The following is a 7,906-nucleotide window of genomic DNA, read 5'->3' on the forward strand; positions in this document are numbered from 1 at the left end:
AAAATTCGGATATTGATCCGTTTTTTAATTTTCGGATAGTTCGGATCGGATATCCAAAAAAATTTTCGGGTTATCGGATCTGATACAGATCGGGCAAAAACTATTTTCGGATTATCCGAAAACCCGAAAAAAAAATTGGGCATTTATTGCCTGGTCTGTTTTCCTTTCGTCTAAACCATGTTCGCTTAGCCCCTCCCTTTGTTTTCCATATTAAATTTTCTACCCGTCTTTGTTCATCCATGGTTTGTTTGACAAGTAACGGAAGCCATAATCTTGGAGACAAGAGTACTTGATGGGGGTTCCAGACTTGGGTGGTTCGTGCGACGCCGACGCATGAGCCATCATCGCTGCTATCATGGCGTTCACCAATCACCACCGTGTCTGCTGGTATCTGCAAATAAACGCTCTCAAATCCAATCCAATTCTGGTCGCTGAAATTAGAAATGGTTTAGACTAGTGGTATGTTTTCCTTTCGTCTAAACCATGTTCGCTGAAATTAGAAATTGTTGTTTTCTTGCCTCGTCTGATTTCCTTTCATCATAGCTAATAGTGTTTTGATTGGGCATTTGCTGTGCGTAAACTGTTTGACAAAATGCTTGAATGAGCTTTTAGGTGTGCAAGAGATTCTCATGATTGCTTAGGGCATCCCTCTCGCGAGACTTTGCTTCACATACGCTCTATTTTCCACCATTCTTTTTCTTCTTCTTCTTCTATTAACCCCTTTGCTACCAACATCGATGCTTTAAATAAGAAATTCATCTATGTAAGTGGAAAGGGAAAAACGTATGATGGCTTCGATAGTGTTGGTGATGCTCTGATTGTGTTTAACAAGATGATTGGCCAGTACCCAAAACCTTCAATTGTGGAATTCACTAAATTACTGGCTGCCATTGTTAGAATGAAACATTATGCCATTGTCGTTTCTTTGTATAGCAGGATGGAATTGCTAGGATTTTCCCATAATATTTATTCATTGAGCATCTTGATTAGTTGTTATTGTCAATTAGGTCGGGTTGATTTTGAGAAAAAATATGAATATTTTAATTTCTGATAATTTTTTTTGAATTTTTTGCCAAAAAAATCGGATCCGGATAAATTTCGGATATCTGAAATTTTAGGTATCCGAAATTTCAGATCGAATATCCGGATCTGATTTTTTTTTTGGATATCTGAATTTTTTTTTCGGATCGAATACGGATCATTATTTTAGATATCTGAAATTTTCGGATATCTGAAATTTCGGATTGGATAATATCCGCTATCCGATAATGCACACCCTACTGCATCCTGCTGGAAAAATAAGAAATAAGATAATAACAATGTGCTCCATATCAATAGTATCTTACACAGAATCCTCTTTCCAAGCAGAGCCCGACAACCAAAGTTCGTACTCGGCCACATATTACATTATAACAGATTGCATACAAAATGTTCATTCTTTTGGCAATTATAGAATCGAGATGAATAATAAGTTACCACTTGGAAATGATGACCCAAATTATTACTTGCACCCATATCCACCTAAAAGAATCATTTATCTCCATCAAATCAAAGACTTCGGAATGCCATGCAAAATGAGAAGTTAAAAATCTATAGAATAATTTTATACATTGGACCCTCAAAGTGATAACATGTTTACTGATTTATTCCAGCACAAAGGGAGGGAAATTAAAGAAACTTTCTCAAGTGATTGAGAACTCATCTTTACTTGCATATAAAGATGGGACCACAACCTATGCCAATTTCCTTTTATTTATACAGAAAAACTGAAAAGCAGCAGGCCAGGAGGGATCAGTTTTTGCTTCTCTTCAGTGAATTCAACACCTACATTCTCTCCGATAGTTAGATCAAAGAAGAAAGCTTACCCAACCATTTCAGGTGCCACCTTTGCAAGTTGCTGCAGATACATTCAGCACCTCTCCTGTCTGTAGAAAATTATCATCGTTTATAGGAACTACATGTGCTTCCATTCAACAGAAACCACCCAAATCATTAATGGGATATTACTGTTTCTATAACAGACTACGAAGCGCCCCCCCCCCAAAAAAAAAAAAACAAAACAAAATCTGGCTATGAACATAAAGCAAGTCATCAATATAGCAGAAGCACAAACCACAATACCAGATCTAACAGCACTCTTTCGTAGGTAGAGAGAGAGCCGTTTTATGAAAATAAAGAAGGTATAACAGCAGCTTGTAGCATGCCGGTTCAGTTTGTGATAATGATAAGACAATTATACTGCAAAAAGCTACATAAATAAATATATTGAGAACACGAGAAAGGATTGGCAGTCAACAGATTGACAAAAAGGTTGTATATTAAGCTGCTTCTCAAACGCAACAAAAATTCACCATTACAGCCAAAGAGGGCATTGCCTTGGCAAGAAGGGAAAAAAATAGAAAGATCATAACACCTATATGATAATATCAGGTATAAAGTGCAAACTGGAAAAGAAAATAACGAAACTGAAGTTTTTCCAATAATTTGTAAATGAAAATGGGCAAACCATCTCCTTGACCATAAGGTTTTAGGTATATCTCTGTCCTCTCTCTCATCTCATTCATAAGCCTTTTCCCAATCATCTACAACCTCTGATGACTCTGTTTCATTTAAAACACCACCCAGCATCCCAGCTGAACTTGAATTGGCAGCGACATTCGAATCCATAATAGCCAGCTTTGAAGGATCTTCAGATAGAACTGCTCCAGAAGATGAGCTCACACCTGTTTCAGAGTCAAGAACACTCCAGTGGTTAATTGAAGCAGCAATTGGAGCGCCTTTGCCTTTCCACGCACAGCCCAGATCTGAAGTGCCACCAGGAGCCTCATCACCACCCCATGTCACAGGCTTCTTCCACAAATTTGCCTTTACAGCAGAACTAGGCACTGTTCCTCCCCAAGCATTATTAGCAGCTGATGTTCCACCACTCTGAACAAAGATAGCAGCCCCTGAATAAATTGATCCATGATCCAATCTCCTCATTGCCATTGCAGCTCGAGCAGGATCACTAAATACAGCCAATGCATTCTTGTCATTCAGCCAAACAAGTTCACACTCCCCACCAAACCTCAACACCAATGCACTTATATCTGCTTCTCGGGGCAAATCCAGGAAAGAAACAACAAGCCTCGGATTCATGTCCACAAGGGCATCAAAAACAGGAGGATGTACTGTCCCAATACCAGTCGACCCTTTACTTCCAATGATACGAGCTGGTGGTTTGGATTTGGGAGTAACATGAACCACAATAAAACGCTTGGGCTCCCAACCAGCAGCACTAACAGCAAGCTTCCATCTTTCTGCTATTATACTGACAGCATCTCTCTTATCCTTCAGCATTGGGCAGAACACATGAACCTTCAGACCCGTTGTTGTTCCTCTGTTCTTGCCAAATACCAAAATCTTGCATCTCTCCTCCACAGCTAGAACCCACTTCGGATCACGCCTGTATAGGTAAAAAATCAGCTCTGATGTAACAGAATTTTCACCAAAATGAAGAGCATCCAAGTTGGGGGTAGTGATATCAAAAGCATCTGCAAGAACCCGTTTGCGCTCCAACTTAGCACATTCATCATCACACATAAGCTTCCTTTGTCCAAGAGGAATCTTGTTGCCTGTTGACTCCACTGTTTGAAGGGGTGAGGACAATTTTTGGATAATAAAAGCTTCAAAAACTGTATCAGCATTGAAACCACCAGTACAACCACCAGCATCACAAGGAACAGTTGCAGTAAGCCGGCCACAAGAACATGTGATTGTAACTCAAAAATCACACCTAACATCAGGACATGGTGCAGAGGGATGACAAGGTGCAATACATGTATGCCTGCAGTCTCACCGAGGAGCCCCGCATGTCTGCCCACAAGAGGCCCTAAAACCGGGTTCAGCTACAGATGATGCATCACATGGTGCTGGGTGACATGTTCTCCCACATGCATGTAACCCACACTGCCTGGTCTTGCCACAAAGCTTGTTACATCTGATATCTTTTGATCCACAAGGAATATTCCTAAGAACATGTCCTCCAATGCATTCCTTTGCCACAGGAACAGAACAAGGCGGACAATCTCCAAAATGGCAGCTGTGAGAAGATGAATGACCACAAGCCAGCAGAACTGAGCATGGCAGTTGACATGAAGGCGGTGGTGTACCACAAGGCAGTGGAGGAGGGATTGAAGTTCTTCCACAAGCACATGTCAAATCAGCAAAGATTGTTTCCAAGCATGGAGGGCAATGACCACTGTGACAGAGATTCACAAGAATGCTGTCCACACCTCAGCTTCTTCCCACATGCCATTTGGCAAAAGTGTGGATCCCAATCCCCCGGGCGAAGATTATTAGTGTTTGATAGAGGGCAGCATCGTTCACTACATCGATGTCTACCACAATTCTTCTTACGTCCGCAAGGCTTGTAAATGAATCTCTCACTTTCAAGTGTTGTTTTGTAGCATTCCACTCTCCCAGATGTTGACCCACAAAGGCATTTTTGGTGACAAGAACCAGACAAGGTGGACAACTCCCAGCATGACAGACACGGTCACATCGGTGCACTTGACAAGGAAGAAACTTCGCACATATATCTGAACATGTTGGAATTGGGTCCAAACAACTTTTCCTTTGATCCTGCAAGCTAGTTTTCCCACAGTAACAAGACTTTATCTTGTTTGGCATAAACTCACAATCCCCGCAAGGTCCAGGATGGCAAGTTTCAGCACAATAATGATTACCACATCTAAGCTTCTTTCCACACGTTGAATTACAAGAAAAAATACCATCTTCTGCTTTCACTTTTCCCTTGACATCCATGTCACCACAGATGACAACTTCAACCTTTTTCTTGCAGAAACAAGGGGCATTAATTAGAACATTGCAAGGATCGCAAGCTCCAACATGGAAAATCAGTTCACAGCGATGACGCCCACACTCGAGAAGTTTATCACACTGCTGACCACAAGTAAGAACCGACTTCCTATCAGAACATCTGGTTGTAATAACTTTATTCCCACATGGACACAAACACGGCGGAGTAAATGCCTTACAAGGGGTACATGGACCAGGGTGACATTGCAAAACACAAACATGAGGACAAAGTTCATCCTTCATCACCCCATATCCTAGTCCCAGCTCCTCAAGTGGCTTTCCACACAGCTCTCCACATGAATCTGGAGTCAAGTACAAATCAGGTGGAGGGTCAGTCCTCTTCCCACAATAGCAAAAATATTGAATCTCCTTAGAGGATGTGAACTGCACAGACTGACAGCCCGGGCAACGCCAATTAAAACCCTGATTCTTCTCAGCCACCAAATCAACAGAAGTGGGTGCCCTCGCCCATTTCTTAATACAATTGAGGTGAAAAATGGAGTAACAACTCGAGCAAGACCAAATGGCGACCGACCACCGTACCATATCATAACAAATCATACACTCAACGGTATTCTTTATAAGCTTATCCTGAATTTCCTGCACAAGCTGCGGCAAATTAGGATCGGTCGCCTTCCTCACAGCCACATGATTCCCACTCCTTTCATTTTGCCTCCTATGGTTGACGGGCCGCTTATCCTGTATTTCCTGCACAAGCTGCGGCGAATTAGGATCAATCTCCTTCCTCACCGTCACATGATTCTCACTCCTTTCCTTTTCCCTATCTCTCCTAAGGTTGATGGGCCAACCAGTGGGTCTATACCTATTATCATTTCGAGTTGAGGCCTGGTTGAAATTAGAGGAGGCTGGTGAGTTTCTTTCCACAGTGGTGGTAGCAGATGAAGAACCTCTAGGAACCCATTCTTGGCGAGCGGTTTGTGAAGGGTTTCTCGATCTATTTCGGCCTTGATAGCTCATGGTTCGATTAGACGTCGACTAACTTTCTAAACCCGTTTGAATTTTTGCGGATGAGGCAGAAAGATCAAAGAAACTGTAACAGCACCAAGTCAAAGAACAGTTATCAATAACTCAGCAATCCCTAGGTTCGAAACGATAAACAGACAGACAAACACGAATACTTGAAATCTATTTTGAATTAGAAGAGAAAAACATCGGTCACTTATCCTAAAATCAATTCGAAAATTAAAAACAAAAACAAAAACCAAATCTGGAATCATGAAAAGGAGAAGACCGAGATGAAACGTACCTGATCAACGAAATAAAAACCTTCTCTTTTGTTTACCCTTTTTCGTTTAATGTGGGTATAAAATTTGTTTGTATGACAAGTGAAGATCACCCTTTTCTCAAAATTGAGAAAACCCCGAATGGAACGTAGGTAGAGGGAGGGAGTATATATAGCGAAGGATTGGCTTGGGGGCCAATGAGAAAACGAGACTAATTCGTTTGTTTGATTACAAATTTTTTTAGTTAAATTAACTCAAATCTAACAGATATACTTTTTTATTTGAGATAAATTTGATTAAATCTCGAAAGTGTAATAAATTTAATTAGATTAAAAATAGTTTGATTTTATATATATATTAAATATTTTCAGTTAATATAGTTACTAAACTGATTTTAAATTGAATTAAATATTATCTAAATTTTAAAAAAATTATTAATCATTAATTAATCTAAAATTAGATTTGTCGAAACGTCTTTAAGGCCTGAAGGTGGATTATTTAAAGTTTCTCTTCGAATATGTATTGAATTGTGGTTTGAGAGAGTCACCAACATTCCTTTAAAGCGGTGACTGAATCGCCTAAAAACTTACTAATTAAATAAAATTAAAATAACAAATTAAAGTCTAATTATAAAAAAAAACAGATTCGAAAATCAAGAAACAGATTCAAAAATCGACTACGTGGGGGAGAAAATTAACACTCCTCAACTCCCTTTGATATCTAATCAATTATTTTATTTTTAAAAAAATGGAAAAGAGAATTTAAATTCCAATTTAATTAATTATCATGTATAATTCTATTTAAAACTAAAAAATCTTTCCGAGTAATGTTATAAAATATATAGATAAAAAAGGTAAAGTATAGTAATGGTCACTGAACTTTTTTAAAGCTTTCATTTAGGTCCCCAACTTTTAAAACTTGCATTACAGTCCCTTAATATTTAGTCCGTTTACAATATGGTCCCTGACGTAACTGGCTATTTTGACGCCGTTACATTGCCGTTAGTACGTTTGCAAAATGGTCATTGAACCTTTTAGGCGCTTGCATTTAGGTCCCCCAACTTTTAAAACTTGCAACACAATCCTTAATTTCATTCTAAACCCTAAATTCCTTTTTGATCTCGAATTTCTTTTTTCGCTTCTCCATTTTTACATGTTTTGGAAATTTTACAGTTGAATTATATTGAATTATAGCTTTAGAAGACAATTATGCATGCATGCAACTCGAAAGGCATCATGGCAGGGTAGTATATTTGGGGCAGCTACTTGACACTGTCATGATGCCTTTCGAGTTGCGAAAGAGACTGAGAGGTGAATGCGCTGTTTGGGATTTCAATATATTTGATCATCTGTTGGAAAATCTTTAACCACAAGGATTAAACGAAGGAATTATTATATGTCATTTATACAAAATAATTCCAGCTTTGTCGGTGACTTTCAACAATGATACTTAGTTCATCTTAGTAGTATTTGTCAACTCTGCGTTTCTAACCCCATTTTTTTCTCACAAACATTTCATCGAACATCTATGCTTCACCTGAGATAACCTGTATCTAACATTACACCTTGAATCGTTGATGGTCCTGATAGTCCTTTGGTCGGGTCTTCTCTCAATGGACCCTTATTCAAGTCAAAACCTCCACATAATTCAAAGTTAGATTAGAATTTCTCATACATCCCCGACTAAAAAGTTACGCTGGAAATGAGAAGAGATAAGCAAAAAAAAAGGAAAATTGAGATCGAAAAAGAATTTGGGGTTTAGAATGAAATTGAGGATTGTGTTGCAAGTTTTAAAAGTTGGAG

General features: G+C 39.0%; 1 pseudogene; it reads right to left on the reverse strand.

Annotated features, from left to right (window-relative positions):
- Positions 1-2,284: 2,284 nt before the first annotated feature.
- LOC120158721 lies at positions 2,285-6,233 on the reverse strand (annotated as a pseudogene).
- Between the last annotated feature and the right edge of the window lie 1,673 nt (positions 6,234-7,906).

This window comes from Hibiscus syriacus, unplaced genomic scaffold, assembly GCF_006381635.1.
Source record: "Hibiscus syriacus cultivar Baekdansim isolate YM2019G1 unplaced genomic scaffold, ASM638163v2 tig00111330_pilon, whole genome shotgun sequence".
NCBI classification, from domain to species: domain Eukaryota; kingdom Viridiplantae; phylum Streptophyta; class Magnoliopsida; order Malvales; family Malvaceae; genus Hibiscus; species Hibiscus syriacus.